General features: G+C 46.5%; 2 non-coding genes across 2 annotated transcripts; one reads left to right on the forward strand and one right to left on the reverse strand.

Moving 5' to 3' along the window:
* Positions 1-16843: 16843 nt before the first annotated feature.
* Positions 16844-16915, forward strand: trnad-guc (transfer RNA aspartic acid (anticodon GUC)). Its single transcript has one exon. It is a non-coding gene; the product is annotated as a tRNA-Asp (tRNA).
* Positions 16916-20672: 3757 nt separating this feature from the next.
* On the reverse strand, positions 20673-20764 carry trnar-ucg (transfer RNA arginine (anticodon UCG)). Its single transcript is given in 2 exon segments — positions 20673-20708; positions 20728-20764. It is a non-coding gene; the product is annotated as a tRNA-Arg (tRNA).
* Between the last annotated feature and the right edge of the window lie 1250 nt (positions 20765-22014).

The following is a 22014-nucleotide window of genomic DNA, read 5'->3' on the forward strand; positions in this document are numbered from 1 at the left end:
AAACTAGCTGCTGTACAAATTTGTAGCGTTGACTCATAACACCTGGAACTCGGGTTTGATTCTGCGTTGGGTTACTGTTTGCCTGGAGTTTGCACATTCTTAACATGTCTTCCTGGCTTTCCTCCCGATGTTCCGGTTCCCTCCCACAGTCCAAGGTTGTGCAGGTTGGGTACATTGGCCATGCTAAATCTGTGGGGTTACAGGGATTGGGGGGAGAGCTGGATGGTAGCAAGTACTTTCAGCGAGTGAACAGTGGGCAACTGGTGATGGACAAAGTTGGTGGAATTGCGGATTATGATGAGGACGGCTGGAGGGTAGAGCAGGACATAGATCGGTTGGAGCGCAGAGTTGGCAGATGGACAAATGTGAGGTATTGCATTTTGGAAGGTCTAATACAAATGAAAATTGCGCTGTAAATAGCCGAACCCTTAAGATTATTGATGGACAAAGGAATGTGTGTGTACAGGAACACGTCACAGAAAATGGCATCGCAGGTGGAGAAGTCAGTCAAAGGGGAAATGGAATATTTGCTTTTATCAGTCGGGACATTGAGTTCACACATTGGCAAGTGAAGTTGCAAACATATAGCACCGTGGTTGGGCCGCACTTTGAATATAGTATTCAATTCTGTTCACCGCACGACCAGTAGGATGAAGAGGCTTTGGAGAGGGTACAGAAAAGATTTATCAGGATGGTGGCTGGTATGGAGACAATTAACTATAAGGAGAGGTAACAGAAGCTTGCTCTATTCTCACTGGAACGACGGAGTATGAGGGGTGATTTGACAGACTTCTACAAGATTATGAGTAGCATGGTCAGAGTGGATAGCCAGAAGCTTTTTTCCCCAGGGTGGAGGAGCCAATTACAAGGAGCATAGGTTTAAGGTATACGAGTAATGTTTAACAGAGATTTACAAGGCAAGTTTTTTTCACAGAGAGTGATGGGTGCCTCGAATTCGCTGCCAGGGGGAGATAGTAGAAGAGGATGCAAGAGTGACGTTTATTGGGTGCCTGGAAAAATACATCAATACATTGGGAATAGACGGATATGGTTCCCGGAAGAGTAGGAGGTTTTAGTTCAGATGGGCCATATGGTCAGTGCAGGCTTGGGGGACGGGGGGCAAAGAGCCTGTTCCTGTGTCATAATTTCCTTTGTTCTTTCAACTTTCTTCTAATAAATTCTGGCCAGCAACGCTCACAACTCATGAATAACTAAAAAGAAAACTCTCGATTCAGTTTGTGTTCATGCATTTCCCTTTGCTTTTCAAGCCGCTTGCAGTTTCCATTGCTTTGTGTTCATCAAATATTGTGAATATCAGAGAAAGAACACTGACATATCCACAAAAAAGAACAACAGGATCTCAGAGTGTTATGTCTCAACAAATAGGGCGACATGCATATTTCAGCACAACAAATCTGTACCTGAGGTTCGGTGTTAGAAATAGAACTTGGCCAAGCTGAGGAAAGAATGTCAGTCTGGTGTTGACTGAACACCAGAATCCCTCCTGTGTCCCCCACACACGCAGAACATGATCGATTGGTGCAAGCTATGCTGCAAAACTCGTCTCATAGGATACCACAGTGTGGGAACGTGAGGCTGTTCCGAGCACTTCCAAATGGGTCATGTTTGTGACTGCTATAGCAAGTCTTGCATTTCTATTTGGAAGATTTTATTTCTGTTTCAGAATCTGGGGAAAGATTTTCCCACCAGGTTCGCCTCAAAAGCGGGGAAACCCGCCCCAGGTTAATGGGCCTTTCGTTGTCCGCCACCACCTCGCCCCACCACCCCCACCCCCACCCCCCGCACCCACCACCGCGCTCTCTGCAATTCACGTGGCGGGAGGAATGGGAGAATTCCTTGTTTGAGCTAGATATCGCATGTGTTTCACTGTTCCTTCACGATTTTCTGTTTTTTTTACACCCTACATGTATTTGAAAAATGTATAAGAGTCACACGGTCACAACAAACACATCTTTCAAATTTGTTGAAGTGATGTGAGATTTGCCGACCAAAGAAGCAATTATTGCCCATCTCACGTTTCTCCTGAAAGGGTATTGGGGAGGTAGCTAATTAAACATTGCAGTGCTGTGGTGTAGGTACATCTCCAGCACTGCGAGGGAGGTCTTCCTGGATGTTGACTGACTGAAAATGAAGGAATGGCCATATGATTCGAAGTCAGGATGGGGAGTGGCTCTGAGTGTAACTGTTAGACCTTGGTGACACAGTGTATTTTCTGGTCCTGTCCTTCATGTTTCCAATCGTCGTGAGTTTGGAAGGAGCTGACTAAGGAATGAATAGAATCCCTACGGTGCCGAAGGAGACCCTTCAAACCATCGAGCCTGCACTGCATCTCTGATAGAACACCGTACACATGCCCGTTTAGCCAACCCGATTCCCTCAATCCCCCACATTTAAGATAGCTAAGCCATCTAACCTACTCATCTTGGAACACAAAGCGACCAAACGTCGAGGGCAATCCACACGACTTGCACGCACTTTGACTGAGGAGGAAACGGGGGTACCCCGAGGGACCCGACACAGGCACGGAGCATGTGTGAACTCCACACTGACAGTCACACAGTGCAGGTACTAAACCCAGATTCCTGGCACTGTGAGGTGAAAATGTCATATAACGTGTCGCCTTGTGAGACCCTGCAGTGCCTTATCTCCGTGACGCTGCCGAGTTAACATGTTTTTTTTCCATCAAGCCGACACACCTTTGGACACTAAGGGGACATTTAGCATTTCCACCCATCTAAACTACATACTTTGGGGCTGTGGGAATAAACCAGATATTCTGGAGGAAACTCCGGCAAACACGGGGAAAATGTGCAAACTCCACATAAGAACATAAGAAATAGGAGCAGGAGTAGGGCCATCTAGCCCTTCGAGACTGCCTCGCCATTCAATAAGATCATGGCTGATCTGAAGTGGATCAGTTCCACTTTCCCGCTTTCTCCCCATAACCCTTAATTCCCTTGTCTGTCAAAAACCTATGTACCCGTGAGTTAAATATATTTAGCGAGGCAGCCTCCATCACTTCAATGGGCAGAGAATTCCAGAGATTCACCACCCTTTGAGTGAAGAAGTTCCTCCTCAACTTCGTTCTAAACTGACCCCCCCCCCCCCCCCCCCGCTTATCTTGAGGCTGTGCCCTCGAGTCCTGCTATCCTTTCTGAGCGGGAAGAATCTCTCTACCTCTACCCTATCCATCCCCTTCATTATCTTATACGTCTCTATAAGATCCCCCCTCATCCTTCTAAACTCCAACGAGTACAGACCCAGTCTATTTAGTCTCTCTTCATAGTCCAACCCCCTCATCTCCGGTATCAGCCTGGTGAACCTCCTCTACACTCCCTCCAAGGCCAAAATATCCTTGCGCAAGTGCGGCGAACAAAACTGCACACAGTACTCCAGCTGCGGCCTCACCAGTGCCCTATACAGCCGCACCACATAGACAGTGACTCATGGTCCTGAGAGCTGTGAGAAAGAACCCGTGCCGCCCAGACAAAAAGAACACATTCGTCACACTCCGGATTTATTCCTTGAAAATTACATACCTTCTGGTGAGCACTGGAGATGTTCTATGTGTGATAGAATTCCTGGTCTCTTACATGCTAAAAGAACAAATAACATCCAACAAGGATAGGCCCTTTGGCCCATCAAGCCTGTAGCAACACAGATGCCTCTCTAATCTAATACTTTCTTGCCTCTACGTGGTCCATATCCCTCTACTCCCTGTCGAATCATGTATCTACCCAGATGCCTCTTCAACGTTGTTTTCGAATCTGCTTCCAAAACCCCCTCCGGCGATGTTTTCCAGCCATTCACCACTCTCTGTGTGACAATCCTGCCCTTCGTCACTTTTAAACTGTCTCACTTTCAACCTATGCCCCGAGGTATTGACTCTTTGACCCTGGGAAATAGACTCTGAGTATTCACTTCATAGTAAGAAGTCTGACAACACCAGGTTTAAGTCAAACCGATTTATTTGACAGTAAACTCACAAGCTTTCGAGATTACCGCTTCGTCGGGTGAACCTGAAAGAGGTAAACCTCGAAAGCTTGTGAGTTTACTATCAAATAAACCGGTTGGACTTAACCCTGGTGTTGTCAGACTTCTTACTGTGTTTACCCCAGTCCAACGCCAGCATCTCCACATTATATCCACTTCATGCAAGCCTGTTTCAACCTTGTACATGTCTACAAGGCCCCCCTCGTCGTCTGATGCATCCAATGAAAGCAATCCAAGTTTATTCGCTTTTTTAATAGTTCATATCCTCCAAATCAGGCAGCATCCTGGTAAATCAGTTCTGCACCCTTTTTTGGAGGTGTTGTCACTGTAATTATTATTTGTCGAGTGCTGCTCAGTGCTGCTACTAAAGGTAATTTCAATGTTGTTCTTGTGGAATGCAGCAATGTTCATGATATTTACTATCATGTAACGATGGTTCACGTTGAGAGAACACTGGTCTGCCAAATTTGTGCCGCGAATTCCATTGGAGTTTGAAATTGTGTTACCATTTAAAAAGTGCTTTGAATAATATTAAAACGTTCCAATCATTGTAAACGTCCTTTAGCAAGAATTAAATTTTTATAATATGATAAAAAATGCTCTTTCGACAGAGCATTGCAAACAGGAGTTTATAGCACACAACAGTTCTTCTTGGGAGTTTTATTTTTCCCAAGACCCATCACATCTGGACGCAGAGAAGCAGAGTCATTCCTTCACTGCCGCTAGCAATAAACATCTGGAAGACGCTGATTTTCCCAAGACAGCGCGTGGATTGAAGAGATTCTAAGGACGATTCACCGCAACTTTCTCAAGGGCAGTCGGAGATGGGGAAAGACATGTTCATCTTTGAACAATAAACATCAGTAAACCATCAAGGTGAAACAAACGCTGGACTTTACTCCAAGCAGAACAATGTTTAACACAACGAAGGTCTGGCTGCAATGGAAGAATGAATTGATGATCACAAACCTTGGGCGCAATTTTCCCTTCCACACGCACAAACAGACTGACATTGAGTGAATCTCTCTCTCTCGTGTGCGCGCACACACGTGCACACCGCCCCCCCACCTCCGCCCCCCCGCCCACACACACACACACACACACACACATACACAGACACACACACACACACACACACACACACACATCCCCTGCCACTGCAGATGGTGAAATTCGAAATCAATAAAAAATCTGGATGAGTGAGCTTGAATCGATTGTTCTAAAATAAAATGGATTCGATAATGTTCTATAGGGAAAGGATTCTTACTTGGTCTAGCTTACATGTGACTCCCGACACGCGGCAATGCAGTTCACTCTGAACTGCTCTTGGAGTTGACTTATCAAATCGATCGGTTTGAGGGCAATTTGGAGGCGATGATTTTGTGGTATTATCGCTGGAATATTAATCCAGAAACTCAGCTAATATTCTGGGGCTCGAGTTCTGCCATTGCAGCTGGTGAAATTTGAATTCAATAAAAAATATCTGTGAGCAAGAATCGAATGCTGACCATGAAATGACTGACCATCAATAGAACATAGAACATAGAACATTACAGCGCAGAACAGGCCCTTCGGCCCACGATGTTGCGCCGACCAGTTACAAAACAATGACCCACTAACCTAAACCAATCCCTTCTCGTCCATAAACCTATCCACGGATCTCTTAAATGCCCCCAAACTAGGCGCATTTACAACTGCAGCAGGCAGGGCATTCCAATCCCTCACCACCCTCTGGGTAAAGAACCTACCCCTGACATCCGTCCTATAACTACCACCCCTTAATTTAAAGCCATGCCCCCTCGTGCTAGATTTCTCCATCAGAGGAAAAAGGCTATTACTATCCACCCTATCTAAACCTCTAATCATCTTATATGTTTCAATAAGATCCCCTCTTAGCCGCCTTCTTTCCAGCGAAAACAACCCCAAATCCCTCAGCCTCTCCTCATAGGACCTCCCCTCCATACCAGGCAACATCCTGGTAAACCTCCTCTGCACCCTCTCCAAAGTAATTGCGAGGGCACTCGGGTCGCGTTTTTTTTTCACCTTTAAAAGTTTACTCACCTCGGGGGTCCAGCCTCATTGTTCCGTGGGAGCATTGAAGAGAGGCTGCGATTTGAGAGTGGAGAGCTGTGGGTGAGTAAAAGTGACTTTTTCTTTTAGAAACTAACTTTATTTTTTAGTGGGTTTTTTTTTTATTGTTTTTTTTTAAGTTTGACCCCGGTTTGACCCCGGAAGTAATTGCGAGGGCACTCGGGTCGCGTTTTTTTTTTACCCGACTATAAATTAGACCGGAGGGGTTTCCCGATACTCTACACGGGTAGAGTATCCCAGCCCTCCCCCCTCCCCTAACCTAAAAAAAAAGAGAGAGAGAGAGAGAGAGGGGCTCTGTCTGAGAGCTGGTAAGACTGCTTTTGTATTTGTGTGTGCTGTAAGTGCTTTGGCTCACAGGGCCAAAGAGATAAGGTAAGTTGTAAGTTTTTTTTTCCTTTTTTCCTTTGGGTTGCTATAAGGGGTAAATATGAGTGTGAGACCTGTATGTTGTTGCCAATGCAACATGTGGGAGGTCTTGGAGGCTCCTGGCCTGCCAGACATCCACACCTGTGCTCGGTGTGTGGAGTTGCAGGCCCTACGAAACCAGGTTAAGGAGCTGCAAATGCAGCTCGAGGACCTTCGGCTAGTTAGGGAGAGTGAGGACGTTATAGAAAGGAGCTACCAGCAGGTAGTCACACCAGGGCAACGGGATGAGGGCACTTGGGTTACCATTAGGAAGGGGAAAACACGGGTGATGGGGAGCACTCCGGTGGATGTCCCCCTTCAAAATAAGTACTCCGGCCTGAGTACTACTGGGGGGGACAGCTCATCTGAGGGAGGAAGCGATGGCCAGCTCTCTGGAGCTGAGCCAGTGAGCCAAAAAATCAAAAAGGGAAGCAGAAAGGTAGTATTAATAGGGGACTCCACAGTGAGGGGCGCAGACAGGCGTTTTTGTGGACGTAGAAGGGAGTCGCGGATGGTGGTTTGTCTCCCTGGGGCTGGGATCCAGGATGTCTCTGGGCGGGTCCCAGACATCCTGAAAGGGGAGGGTGAGGAACCGGAGGTAGTAGTACATATAGGTACTACTGATGTAGGTAAGAAGAGGGAGGCACTTGTGAAAAAGGACTATAGGGAACTGGGTAGGCAGCTGAGGAAGAGAAAAGCGAAGGTAGTAATCTCAGGATTGCTGCCTGTGCCAAGGGAGAATGAGGGAAGAAATGAAATGAGGTGGAGGGTGAATGCGTGGCTGAGGGACTGGTGTAGAGGGCAGGGATTTCGGTTCCTAGATCACTGGGACCTCTTTAGGGGTAGGTGGGACCTCTATAGTAGGGACGGGTGGCACTTAAATACCAGGGGGACTAGTATCTTGGCGGGAAGACTGGCTAAGGCTACCGGGGGGACTTTAAACTAGAAAGGATGGGGGGAGGGAACTGTGTTGGGGAAACTGGGACGGAGGAGGTTCGCTCCCAGGTAGGGGAGGACCGCAGGCAGTATGCGAGGGAGGTTAGACAGGTGGTGGAGATGGGAAATGCCCAGACTGAGGGGCTGAAGTGTATATATTTTAATGCAAGGAGTATAGTGAATAAGGTAGATGAGCTTAGGGCGTGGATAGCTGTTTGGGATTGTGATGTGGTGGCCATTACGGAGACTTGGATGTCTCAGGGACAGGACTGGGTACTTCAGGTGCCAGGCTTCAGGTGCTTCAGGAAGGACAGGGAGGGTGGCAGAAGGGGTGGTGGCGTGGCACTGTTGATCAGGGATAGTGTCATGGCTACAGAGAAAGAGGATGTCGTGGAGGGATTGTCTACAGAATCTCTGTGGGTGGAAGTTAGGAACAGCAAAGGGTCAAAAACTTTGCTGGGTGTAATCTATAGGCCGCCCAATAGTGACAGGGAAGTTGAAGTGCAAATAGGGAAACAGATTCTGGAGAGATGTTTTAATAACAGAGTTGTCGTGATGGGAGACTTCAATTTCCCAAACATCGACTGGAATATCCCTAGGGTAAGGGGTATAGATGGGGAGGAGTTTGTTAGGTGTGTTCAGGAGGGTTTCCTGACGCAGTATGTGGACAAGCCTACGAGGGGAGAGGCTGTACTTGACCTGGTACTGGCGAATGAACCAGGGCAGGTGACGGATCTTTCGGTAGGAGAGCATCTTGGATATGGTGACCATAATTCTATCTCCTTCACAATTGCGTTGGAACGAGATAGGATCAGGCAGGCTAGGAAGGTGTTTGTCTGGGGTAAGGGGAGATACGAAGAAGTCAGGAAGTTACTTGGACAAATAAACTGGAAGGAGGCGTTCTTAGGGAAAAGTACCGAAGGAAGGTGGCAGATATTCAAGGAATGTGTGTCTGGAGCTCTGAATGACAACGTTCCGATGAGACGAGGGGGTTTTGGTGGGTCGAGGGAACCGTGGTGCACAAAGGATGTGTTGAACCTAGTCAGGAAGAAAAGGAAGGTGTACAAGAGGTTCAGGGAATTAGGAGATGTTAAAGATCTTGAGGAGTATAAGGACTGTAGGAGGGAACTTAAAAGGGAAATTAGGAGAGCCAGAAGGGGTCATGAGAAGACCTTGGCGGGTAAGATTAAGGAGAATCCCAAGGCCTTCTATAAATATGTGAAAGGTAAAAGGATGAGAAGAGAAGGGATAGGACCGATAAAAGGTGAGGGGGGAAAGGTTTGTGTGGAACCAGAAGAAATGGCGGAGGTGCTTAACGAGTACTTCGCCTCAGTATTCACGGTGGAAGCCGATCTGGGAGATTTTGTTATGGATTTGCAGCAGATGGAAAGGATTGAGTACGTGAATATTAAGGAGGAGGATGTGTTGGAACTTTTGAATTCTATCAAGGTAGATAAGTCGCCGGGACCAGATGGGATGTACCCCAGGATACTGTGGGAGGCGAGGGAAGAGATTGCAGAACCCCTGGCGATGATCTTTGCGTCGTCAATGGAGACGGGAGAGGTTCCAGAGGATTGGAGGATTGCGGATGTAGTTCCTATTTTTAAGAAAGGGAACAGAGATAGCCCGGGAAATTACCGACCGGTGAGTCTGACCTCAGTGGTTGGTAAGCTGATGGAGAGGCTTCTGAGGGACAAGATTTACGAACATTTGGAGAGGTTTGACATGATCAGGAATAGTCAGCATGGATTTGTCAAGGGCAGGTCGTGCCTTACAAGCCTAGTTGAGTTCTTCGATAATGTGACTGAACACATTGACGAAGGAAGTGCCGTGGACGTAGTGTACATGGACTTCAGCAAGGCGTTTGATAAGGTCCCCCATGCAAGACTTCTTGAGAAGGTGAGAGGGCATGGGATCCAAGGGCCTTTGGCCTTGTGGATCCAGAACTGGCTTGCCTGCAGAAGGCAGAGAGTGGTTGTGGATGGGGCTTTTTCTGAATGGAGGTCAGTCACCAGCGGAGTGCCTCAAGGATCTGTTCTGGGACCCTTGTTGTTTGTCATTTTCATAAATGACCTGGATGAGGAAGTGGAGGGATGGGTAAGTAAGTTCGCTGATGACACGAAGGTCGGTGGTGTTGTGGATGATCTGGAAGGATGGCAAAAGTTGCAGCAGGACATAGATAGGATGCAGGACTGGGCGGAGAAGTGGCAGATGGACTTCAACGCGGATAAATGTGTTGTCGTCCATTTTGGCAGAACCAACGGGATGAACGAGTACACTATTAAGGGCAGAAGTCTGAGTAGTGTTGAGGAGCAGAAGGATCTTGGGGTCCGGGTCCACAGGACTCTTAAATCGGCCTCGCAGGTGGAGGAGGTGGTCAAGAAGGCGTATGGTGTACTGGCCTTCATTAATCGAGGGATTGAGTTTAGGAGTCGGGAGGTAATGCTGGAACTTTATAAGACCCTTGTCAGGCCTCATTTGGAGTATTGTGCGCAGTTCTGGTCGCCTCACTATAGGAAAGATGTAGAAGCTATTGAAAGGGTGCAGAGGAGATTTACAAGGATGTTGCCTGGACTGGGAGGCATGCCTTATGAAGTTAGGTTGAGGGAGCTGGGACTCTTTTCCCTGGAGAAACGAAGGTTGAGAGGCGACCTGATAGAAGTTTACAAAATGTTGAGAGGGATAGATAGGGTGGACTCTCAGAGGCTATTTCCCCGGTTTGAAATGGTCGCTACGAGAGGACACAGATTTAAGGTGCGGGGAGGGAGGTTCAGAAGTGATGTTAGGGGTAAGTTTTTCACTCAGAGGGTGGTGAGTGAATGGAATCGGCTGCCGTCAGTGGTGGTGGAGGCGAACTCGCTGGGGTCTTTTAAAAGACTTCTGGATGAGTATATGGGGTTTAATGAGATTGAGGGTTATAGATAGGTCTGTAGGTTGGTAGGTGATGTGGTCGGCGCAACTTGTGGGCCGAAGGGCCTGTTTGTGCTGTAGTGTTCTATGTTCTATGTTCTATCCTTCCTATAATGTGGGGACCAGAACTGCACACAGTACTCCAAGTGCGGCCGCACCAGAGTTGTGTACAGTTGCAACATGACGCTGCGACTCCTAAATTCAATCCCCCTACCAATAAACGCCAAGACACCGTATGCCTTCTTAACAACCTTATCTACTTGACTCCCAACTTTCAGGGATCTATGTACACATACACCTAGATCCCTCTGCTCATCCACACTATTCAAAGTCCTCCCGTTAGCCCTATACTCGACACATCTGTTATTCCTACCAAAGTGAATTACCTCACACTTCTCCGTATTAAACTCCATCCGCCACCTCTCGGTCCAGCTCTGCAACCTGTCTAAGTCTTCCTGCAAACTATGACACCCTTCATCACTATCTACCACACCTCCGACTTTGGTGTCATCAGCAAACTTACTAATCCACCCAACTATACCCTCATCCAGATCATTAATAAAAATTACAAACAGCAGTGGCCCCAAAACAGATCCCTGAGGCACACCACTCGAAACCGAACTCCATGATGAATATTTACCATCAACCACCACCCTCTGTCTCCTATCCGCTAGCCAATTCCTGATCCAATTCCCTAGATCACCCCCAATCCCATACATCTGCATTTTCTGCAGAAGCCTACCATGGTGAACCTTATCAAACGCCTTACTAAAATCCATATATACCACGTCCACTGCCTTACCCCCATCCACCTCTTTGGTCACTTTCTCAAAAAACTCAATAAGGTTAGTAAGGCACGACCTACCCGCCACAAAACCATGCTGACTATCTCCAATCAATTCTTTACTCTCCAAATAACTATAAATCCTATCCCTAATAATTTTTTCTAAAACCTTGCCCACAACAGAAGTGAGACTCACCGGTCTATAATTCCCGGGGAAGTCTCTGTTCCCCTTCTTAAACAATGGGACAACATTCGCTAACCTCCAATCTTCCGGTACTATACCAGAGACCAACGACGACCTGAAGATCAGAGCCAGAGGCTCTGCAATCACTTCTCTTGCCTCCCAGAGAATCCTGGGGTAAATCCCATCCGGACCAGGGGACTTATCTATTTTCAGACCCTCCAGAATATCTAGCACATCCTCCTTATCAACTGCAACACTGTCAATTCTACTCCCCTGCAATCCAGTGTCCTCCTCAGCTATATCCATGTCCCCTTGCGTGAACACCGAAGAGAAATATTGGTTCAATGCCTCTCCAATCTCCTCCGGTTCCACACATAACTTCCCTCTGCTGTCTATAACTGGCCCTAATCTTGCCCTAACCAACCTTCTGTTCTTAACATACCCATAGAACGCCTTAGGATTCTCCTTAACCCTATCAGCCAAAGTCTTCTCATGTCCTCTTTTAGCCCTTCTTACCTCACTCTTCAACTCCCTCCTAGCCAATCTAAAGTTTTCTAGTGCACTACCCGAGCCCTCACGTCTCATCCGAACATAAGCCTCCTTTTTCCTCTTAACCAACGAAAAAACTTTTTTGGTGTACCACGGTTCTTTAGCCCTACCAATTCCTCCTTGCCTGACAGGGACATAGCTATCACGGACTCGCAGTAGCTGCTCCTTGAAAAAACTCCACATTTCAGACGTTCCCAGTCCCTGTAATCTCCTAGTCCAACCTATGCTTCCTAATTCTCTCCTAATAGCCTCATAATTACCCTTCCCCCAGCTAAAACCACTAGCCCGAGGTTCATTCCTATCCCTTTCCATCACTAAGGTGAACGTAACCGAATTGTGGTCACTATCACCAAAATGCACACCAACTTCCAAGTCTAGCACCTGGTCTGGCTCATTTCCCAGCACCAAATCCAATATAGCCTCACCTCTAGTTGGCCTATCTACATCCTGAGTCAAAAAACCTTCCTGCACGCTTTGTACAAAAACTGACCCCTCTAACGAGCTAGAGCTATAACAATTCCAATCAATATTAGTAAAGTTAAAATCCCCCATAACAATTATCCTATTACTTTCACTCCTAACCAGGATCGTCTCTGCAATCCTTTCCTCAACCTCTCTAGAACTTTTAGGAGGTCTATAAAAGGCTCCCAACAGAGTGACCTCTCCTCTCCTATTTCTAATCTCCGCCCATACTACCTCAACAGGCAAGTCCTCATCAAACTTCCTCTCTGACACTGTGATACAATCCCTGACCAATAAAGCTACCCCTCCCCCCCTCCTACCTCCTTCTCTACTCCGACTAAAACATTTGAACCCCGGGACCTGCAGCAACCATTCCTGCCCCTGCTCTATCCATGTCTCTGAAATGGCCACAACATCGAAGTCCCAGGTACTGATCCACGCTGCAAGTTCATCCACTTTATTGCGAATACTCCTCGCATTAAAGTATACACATTTCAAACCCTGCTCCACCCCACCCCTGTGATGCTGTGCATTGCAGTCCCCATCTATGCCCCCCTCACTTTCAACCCCTCTACTCAGGATCCCACCCCCCCTCCGAATCAGTTTAAACCTCCCTGCATAGCCTTAGCAAATTTACCCCCCAGGATATTGGTCCCCCTCTGATTCAGGTGCAGACCATCCCTCATGTAGAGGTCCCACCTTCCCCAGAATGAGCCCCAATTGCTTAAGTACCTGAACCCCTCCCTCCTGCACCAACCCCTCAGCCACGAGTTCAAACTTTCCCTCTCCCTATTCCTCTCTAAACTATCCCGTGGCACAGGCAAGAGTCCGGAGATAACCACTCTTTCTGACTTGGCCTTCAGTTTCCACCCCAACTCCATAAATCTCTGCTTAATATCCCCTTCCCTTAACCTCCCTATGTCATGTGTCCCCACATGAACTATAACTTGGGGTTGATCTCCCTCTCCCTTAAGAGTCCTGAATATCCTTTCTGATACATCCCGGACCCCAGCCCCTGGTAGGCAACACACCAGCCCTAAGTCCCTACCTTTACTTCCAACTCTCTTATCTGTCCCTTTAACTGTGGAGTCCCCAATCACGAGGCCCAATCTTTTACAGCCCCTAACCACCTGAGCTTTCACAATAGGCTCACCCCCAGAGACCTGCTCCCTTTGGCTATCCCCAGTTGATTCCTCCTCAACTGTAGCCTCCAGGACCGAAAACCTATTTTGGAGGGGAACAGCCCCAGGGGATTGTCCCCCCGATTGCTTCTTTCCCCTCTTCCTGGCAGTGACCCAAGACTGATTTCTAGGAGTGACAATCTCCTTATAACTCCTATCAACGTCCTCCTCCGCCTCCCGAATTATGCGGAGTTCCTCTAACTCCACCTCCAGCTCCTTTACACGCTCCTCCAGAAGCTGCAATCGAACACACTTCTTACAAGTAAAATCACCTGAAACACTACTAGATTCCCTCACCACATACATCCCACAGGAGATGCAGCACACAGCCTGAACTGCCATCCCTGAAACAATTACCAGCAGAAAAATAAAAAATACAATAAAAAAAACTTCCCCCACACTTATAATTAGGTTAGAGGAGGTGGGAGGGTGGGATTCTCTACCAGTGTAGAGGATCGGGTATCCTCTCTACACTAATTTATAGGGTTAGGGGCCCGAGAGAAAAAAAAACTACAAATACCAGCAAGCGTCCTAGTGACGACTAGGACAATGGAAAAAGTTATATGGTAAACTAATGCCCTTTAGGGAACAAAACCTACCGTCCTTGCCCGGTCTGGCCCACATGTGACTCCAGATCCACAGCAAGGTAGTTGACTCTCAGCTGCCCTTGGGCTGCGAGTTTTGGGCAATAAATGCTGCCCAGCCAGTGACACCCAGGCCTTATGAATGAATAAAGAGTGTCTGTGTCCTATTGGAGTTCTACTGAAATTTCTGTAGGTCTTTCAAAGCCACAGGACGTCCCAAAATATGTTAATGACAATGAAGTATTTTTTACATGTAATCACTGTCCAATGGACCAATCAGCGACGCTGAGAAAAGTCCATCGGAGATTCAAAATGAGGAGATCAATCAACTCGTTTACAATCCCAGAGATTGCAAATACAGAATTGATTCCAAGCTAATCTACAGTTCCGGGAGCTGACTGTCAGAACAAATCGCTTGTACACACACAGTTCCACAGACGGAATCAGAAAGATCCCAATCCTCACACAGCAGCAAATAATGAAAAACACAGCCTGAATATGACCCAGGTTTAAAGGTAAAGTCAACATCGTCCCGAATGACCATCCACTGATCCCCATCTCATCAGGGAGGGTTTACTGGTGATGATTTAGTCTAAGGATTACCACACCTCAGCCGAGGGGCAAGGCTGAGAATATCTAAAGTGCTGTCTCATAGCTCATCAGCATTTCCATTGCAGTAAATTTGTATCAGATCCTTGCTTTCGGTTATAAAGCCAGGGATACTGCACACTTTATTAACGGCACTTCCAACCTGTCCTGTCTCCTTCAATGATTTATACCAATGCCCACCCATTTCCCGCGGTTCCTGTGCCCCGTTTTGTAATAATACCCTGGATTTTATATTGCCTCTCTGTGTTCTTCCCACCAAAAGGAATCACTTCATTCTTCATGTGCCACCTGTCCTCCCATTCGACCAAACTGTCTGTGTCCTATCGGAGTTCTACTGACATTTCTGGAGCTCTTTTCACAACCACAGGACGTCCCAAAATATTTTCATGACAATGAACTATTTTTGAAATGTAATCACTGTCCAACGGCTCAACTTTTGAACTGTCTGTTCGACCACGTCAGAAATTCCCATATAAAAATGGGGAATAAATGCTGCCGCAGCGGCACGAAGAATGACATGTTGGACTTCTCATCATTGTCTGGTGAGATATTCAAATATTGTGGTTAGGAACGCATTGGAGTCGGCTTCTTAGATAAGGAACTGGCGTATCAATACTTTCAGAGAAGTGTATTTGCCGCCCCGAAAATCATAGAATCCCCACAGTGGAGAAGAAAGATATTCGGCCCATCGAGCCTGTATTAACAGAAATCCGACCCAGGCCCCATCCCCGGAACCTCACATATTTCCCGCGCTAATTTCCCTCACACTAAGGGGCAATTTAGCATGGCCAATCCTGCTAACCCGCTGCTATTTTTAAAGACTGACCTGCCGATTCCGGAAAGACAAAACCTACCAAACGGGCCTCAAATGAAGTGGGTCTTTCAGAAGTGGTGGCTTCGGAAACCACATGTCGTCGTGGTGCCAATCTCCAGCCCAAAGTGAGTGCCCTGATGTAAATTGATTGCCAGGTCCAGTTTTTCATTGGATTTGGAATCAGGAATAGGGATTTGTGTTGGAATATTCACTCAGAACTGTCGAAATCTGTATCCAGACTTCACCTTGATTCCGTGAATCTCAAAATACCAACAAATTATCAGTTCGCCCTCAGTAAAGAGGCACAGGAGACGTGTTACCACCAAGGATGGGATTCGAACACACGCCTGCAACGCACAACAGAATAACAGCCCACCGCCTTAACCACTCGGCCACATCGTTACCCAACGGTAGGCTTTCGAATCACCTCTTGAACAAAGAACACATTTCTCCTATAGGATAATGTTGTGTTTCGACTTTCTCGTTAATTTTGGTTCGCTGTTACTCTTCAATCCGATTTAAGTCCCGACAAAGTAATGAGGGAAACAATTCCCTGCTTGAGTTTTGAATTCACCGAACATAGTAAAAGGAAAGTGGGAGCTTTGAACTTGTGGCGCAACGGTAGCGCGTCTGATTTCAGGTTAGAAGGTTGCGTGTTCAAATCACGTCAGGCTCCAAAAGCAATTACTCACCCATCTTTGGGTTTTGTATCTGGATAAAGTTGATTGTTCCCGAAATAACAAATACCCAAACTACGATCGATGGTATACTTTGAAATATTTTATGTTTTGATCAATTTGCACCTGTACCTCGGGCAATAAAAAGACGATATAATTAAAGAAAAGCATCTCAGCTGTAAAGCACTTTGAAACTTCCAGCGGTTTGGGGGAAAAAAACCGCATTTCAAGACAAAATAAAAGCAAAATGCTGCCGATGCTGGAATCTGAAACAACAAATGAAAATGCTGGAAAAACTCAGCAGGTCTGACATCATCTGTGGAGAGAGACCAGCTGAGATTCTCCAGCAAGTTCAGACTTCACGACACCCCGTCTTTCCTCCAAAATTAAAAAGAACATGCGGTTTGATATGAACGGCAAACGCTCCTTTCTGTCTCCACCTGATTTGTGTTTTTTTTCATGCATCCATCTCATTCTCTTTCCTGCTAATCCAAAAGTCTTAATGAGTTAGTTAAAGCCGCTGTTTGCTGCATGAAATGGTTCTCCGTATTGGGGAAAAGAACTGATCTCATCAGAACTGAGTTGTCGCTCCGGAAGTGTAAATGACAAGTGTACAATGTGTATGGTCGCTTTCCTGGTCAACTCCTCGTTAGTATAGTGGTCAGTATCCCCGCCTGTCACGCGGGAGACCGGGGTTCAATTCCCCGACGGGGAGTTCATTGCAATTTTATTATGTCAAATTGTACTTGTGTTGGTCTCCAACTTTGAAAACAGAAACGAAATAATGGTAGGAAGGACTATTACTTCCGGGGCGAAAAACTGCAGCAGGCGACGGCGCAGAGGGACCTCGGGGTCCTTGTGCATGAGTCGCAAAAACCCAGCTTGCAGGTGCAACAGGTGGTCAGGAAGGCGAATGGGATGCTGGCCTTCATATCGAGGGGGATTGAATATAAAAGTAGGGGTGTCTTGCTGCAGCTGTATAGGGCATTGGTGAGGCCGCAGCTGGAGTACTGTGTGCAGTTTTGGGCGCCGCACCTGCGCAAAGATATTTTGGTCTTGGCGGGAGTGCAGAGGAGGTTTACTCGGCTGCTACCGGAGTTGAGGGGGTTGAGCTATGAGGAGAGGCTGAATAAACTAGGCTTGTACTCGTTAGAGTTTAGAAGAATGAGGGGAGATCTCATTGAGACGTATAAAATGATGAATGGGATGGATAGGATAGAGGTGGAGAGACTCTTCCCGCTCAAAAAAGACAGTAGGACTAGGGGGCACAGCCTCAAGATAAAGCGGGGACGGTTTAGAACGGAGTTGAGGAGGAACTTCTTCACTCAAAGGGTGGTGAATCTCTGGAATTCTCTGCCCGTTGAAGTGGTGGAGGCTGCCTCGCTAAATATTTTTAAGAAGCGGGTTGATGGGTTCTTGATAAGAGAGGGGATTAAGGGTTATGGGGAGAGGGCGGGAAAGTGGAACTGAGCCGCGACAGATCAGCCATGATCTTATTGAATGGCGGGGCAGGCTCGAAGGGCTAGATGGCCTACTCCTGCTCCTATTTCTTATGTTCTTATGTTCTTATGTTCTTATGAAAAAGACAGTCAAGAAATGAAACTTTCAAAAATGCAAATCTTTACATTTGTACCGACACTTTTCGTGACCTGAGGTCAACGTTCGTTCAATTCGTCAGCATTTTGGCTCACCTTTGATCTGGCGATGCCACGTAGTCAACACGTCGTATATTACCCTGATATTAGCACAATGTCAATAAATGCTGTGATTTCATATTTTTCAGTTCTATTTTTGGATGATCCACTGATTCCCAGATCCCTGAAAATACAAAGGAAACCCCCAATGTGTTTCAATATTGGAAATCCCTTTGAGGCTGTGAGTTCTGAAGATTCATGCAGAGTGAGGAATGGAATATTAATGCATGATTGTAAGAGCAGGAAGGTTCAGTTCGAGCTGGACAAAATTTTAGTGAGGCCGCCGCTGGAGGACAGTGTGCAGTTCCCGTCAAATCACTACAGTAAGGAGATGATTGCACTGGAGAGGGTGCAGTGTCCATTTAACAGGGACCAGATCGTAGACTGGGATGGAGAATTTGAGCTATGAAGAGAGATTGGATTGGATCAGATTATTTTATTTAGAGCAGTGAAGGCTGAGAGGAGACCTGATTGAGGTGTATAAGAAATGGACAGGGTGGATAGGAAGATGCTGCTGCCTCACGGCACCAGGGACCCGGGTTTGATTCCCGGTTTGGGTCACTGTCTTGTGGAGTCTCCATGTTTCCCCGTGTTTGCGTGGATTTTCTTTGGGTGAACAAAGAACAAAGAAAATTACAGCACAGAAACAGGCCCTTCGGCCCTCCAAGCCTGCATCGATCATGCTACCCGACTTATCTAAACCTCCCCTACCCTTCCGGGAACCATATCCCTCGATTTATATCTTATTCATGTATTTGTCAAGGTGCCACTAAGAGGTCACTACCGTATCCACTTCCACTACATCCGCGGCAAAGAGTTCCAGGCACCCACCACTCCCTGTCTCATACATCTCCTTTAAGCCTTGTCCCTCACACCTTAAACATTTACCTGCTAGAAACTGACCCTTTCACCCAGGGGGATGAAAAAGCTTCTGCCTCTCTATTCTGTCCATGCCCCTCGTAATCTTGTGGACTTCTAGCAAGTCGCCCTTCGACCTCCGTCGTTCCAGTGAGAACAAACCAAGTTTCTCCAGCCTCTCCTCATAGCTAATGCCTTCCCACCAGGCAACATCCTGGTAAATCTTTTCTGTGCCAGCTCCAAAACCTCCACACCCTTCTGGTAGTGTGGCGACCAGAATTGAACACTATATTCTAAGTGCGGCCTAACTAAGGTTCCATAAAGTTGTAACATGACTTGCCAATTTTTAAACTCAATGCCCCTGCCGATGAAGGCAAGATTGCCGTATGCCTTCTTGACTACCTTCTCAACCTGCATTGCCAATTTCAGTGACCTGTGTGTACCTATCCACTCAGATCCCTTTGGCTATCAATACTCTTATGGGTTCTGTCATTTACTGTATATTTCCTGTCTGCATTAGACCTTCCAAAATGAATTAACCCACATTTCTCCGGATTAAATTCCATCGGCCATCTCTCTGCCCGAGTCTCCAACTGATCCGTATTCTGCTGTATCCTCTGATGGCCCTCATCACTACCCACAAATCCACCAGCGTTTGTGTTATCTGCAAACTTACTAATCAAATCAGTTACATTTTCCTCCAAATAATTTATATATTACAAACAGCAAAGTTCCCAGCACTGATCCCTGAGGAACATCACTTGCCACAGCCCTCTATTCAGAAACACATCCTTCCATTGTGATCCTCTGTCTTCTTTGACTGAGTAAGAAGCCTCACAACACCAGGTAAGAGTACAATCAATTTATTTGATAGTAAACTCACATGCTTTCGGGATTTGCCTCTTCATCATCCGACGAACGGGCAAACCCTCAAAGCTTGTTCGTTTACTAGCAAATAAACTGGTTGGACTTTAACCTGGTGTTGTGAGACTTCTTACTGTGTTTACCCCAATCCAACGCCGACATCTCCACATCATGACTTCATCAAAACAGACAGTGAAATGGAACCTTGTTCAATAAATCTCTGACGCGTTGTCAAAAAAGTTGCCTAACTTTGGGATACTTTGAAAAGTTGTTTCAGAGGCGGGCTAGTCGCGGGTGGCTCGTTGGTCGAGGGGTATGGTTCTCGCTTTGGGTGTAGTGTTAAAATGCGAGAAGTCCCGGGTTCGAACCCCGCATTTTTTTTTTAAAGGTAATTCTTTGCAATGAAGGTGGCGATCATGAGTGAAAGCCGAAGCAGTGTTTACCTCCAGAGAACTCATTGCAGAGAAAATATCTCTGCAGAACTCGAAAAGCAACCATACAGCCTGACAGAACTGGCAATCCCAGTCAGATTTTAATTTTTCCATGATTTAGTTTGATTCCGGTGCTCCGAGTGAACCGTGAGGATTGGTGAGTTTCAGCAGTCCTGTTGAGAGGAAATTTGGAATCAGACGACGGACACACGGACAGAGGAAATAAGGGCAGAAGAAGGCCATTCGTTCTCACAAGACTGTCCCGCCATTCACTAAGATCATGGCTGATCTGTTTGTGTTTCGATTTCCACATTTCCATCATTCAGCTCGTTATTAAACCTCTTCCTGTGGAGATTAGATTTTCCCCCACAGAATTGTATTAACCTATTTGCTACAAAGCCTGATCCTCCATTCGGGAGCATCAATAATTTATTAAGATCACACAAAAAAAGATTGATTTCTTGAGGGGAGAGTACTATAATGAGATGAGAAAATTTAATGAACAAAACAACAAGGAAATACATTCTGAGAAAGCGCCCTGCAATGTTTGCAAGAAAATGCAGAGCTTTCAGCTGAAGAAGGAAATCTCAGTTTGCCGGAAGTTCTCCCAGATTTCTGCATAAAACAACCGCGACAGGACTCGAACCTGCAATCTTCTGATACCATCATTGCCATGACTACCGAAGTCAGACGCCTTATCCATTAGGCCACGCGGTCAGCAGACACAACACAGGCCCAAATGTTAGCGCCATGTGAATAACTGCCGTGATTATATTTATTTTCAGTCCTGTTTTTAATGATATCTCTGATTCCTAAATGCCAAAAAAAATGAAGTGGATTCCCCAGAGTTTGTCAACAGCAGAAATCTAAAGTCCACTTCTAACATTCTTGGGTGCCTGTCTGTAGAGTTTGCACGCTCTCCCCGTGTCTGCGTGGGTTTCCTTCGGGTGCTCCGGTTTCCTCCCATCTCCAACCATGTGCAAATTAGGTGGATTGGCCAGGCTAAATTGACCCTTATTGTTAGGGGGAATTAGCAGAGTAATTACGTCGGGAGACAGGGAGGGATTCTCTGTCGGAGAGTCTGTACAGAATATCTGGGCCGAATGGCCTCTTTCCGCACTGTTGGGATGTTATGCTTCTTGCACTTCCTGTCTTCAATCTTCAATGCCTGTCCCCAAATCCTTCTGCTAGCAGCTAATGCAGCAACTTCCCCCTGTGAACCTTAGTTCAATATGTTCTACTCTTTGACACCTCTCTTCCAGCGCCACTCAATCCCTTTTGCTGCAAAGAGAGAAACTCCGAGTTATCCAGCCATACCTTGGAGCTAAAATCCCTCACGCTGGATCCAAAACAGTAAATCTCCTTTCCCCCTTCATAAGGACTCTCACACACTTTGTAAAGTGTGGTTACCGGGTCTGGGGGCAATCCTAAAACAGCTACAGTTAATCAGAGCTTCATAAAGATTGAGCAGAACTTCCCAGTTTTTATACTCAGTATCTCCAGTTATGAAGCCAAACATCCAATCCGCCTTCCTGACGACTGTGTGCAATTTTGGTTCGCTTATTTGCGAAAGAATATATTGGTCCTGGAGGGAGTACAGAGAAGGTTCACTTGGCTGATACCGGAGATGAGGGGGTTAGCTTATGAGGAGAGATTGAGTAGATTGGGCCTGTACTCGTTGGAGTTTAGAAGGCTGAGGGTTGATCTTATAGAGACATATTAGAAAATGAAGGGGGCGGATAGGGTAGAGGTAGAGAGATTCTTTCCAATTAGAAAGGAAACCAGAACTGGAGGGAACAGCCTCAAAATAAGGGCGGGGGTGGGGTGGGGGTGGGTGTGGTGCAGTTTAGAACAGAGTTGAGGAGGAACTTCTTCTTTCAGAGGGTGGTGAATCTCTGGAATTCTCTGCCCAATAAAATGGTGGAGGCTACCGCGCTGAATATAATTAAGTCACGGGTACATAGGTT

This window comes from Carcharhinus amblyrhynchos, unplaced genomic scaffold, assembly GCF_965287045.1.
Source record: "Carcharhinus amblyrhynchos unplaced genomic scaffold, sCarAmb.v2.hapA scaffold_79, whole genome shotgun sequence".
Taxonomy (NCBI): domain Eukaryota; kingdom Metazoa; phylum Chordata; class Chondrichthyes; order Carcharhiniformes; family Carcharhinidae; genus Carcharhinus; species Carcharhinus amblyrhynchos.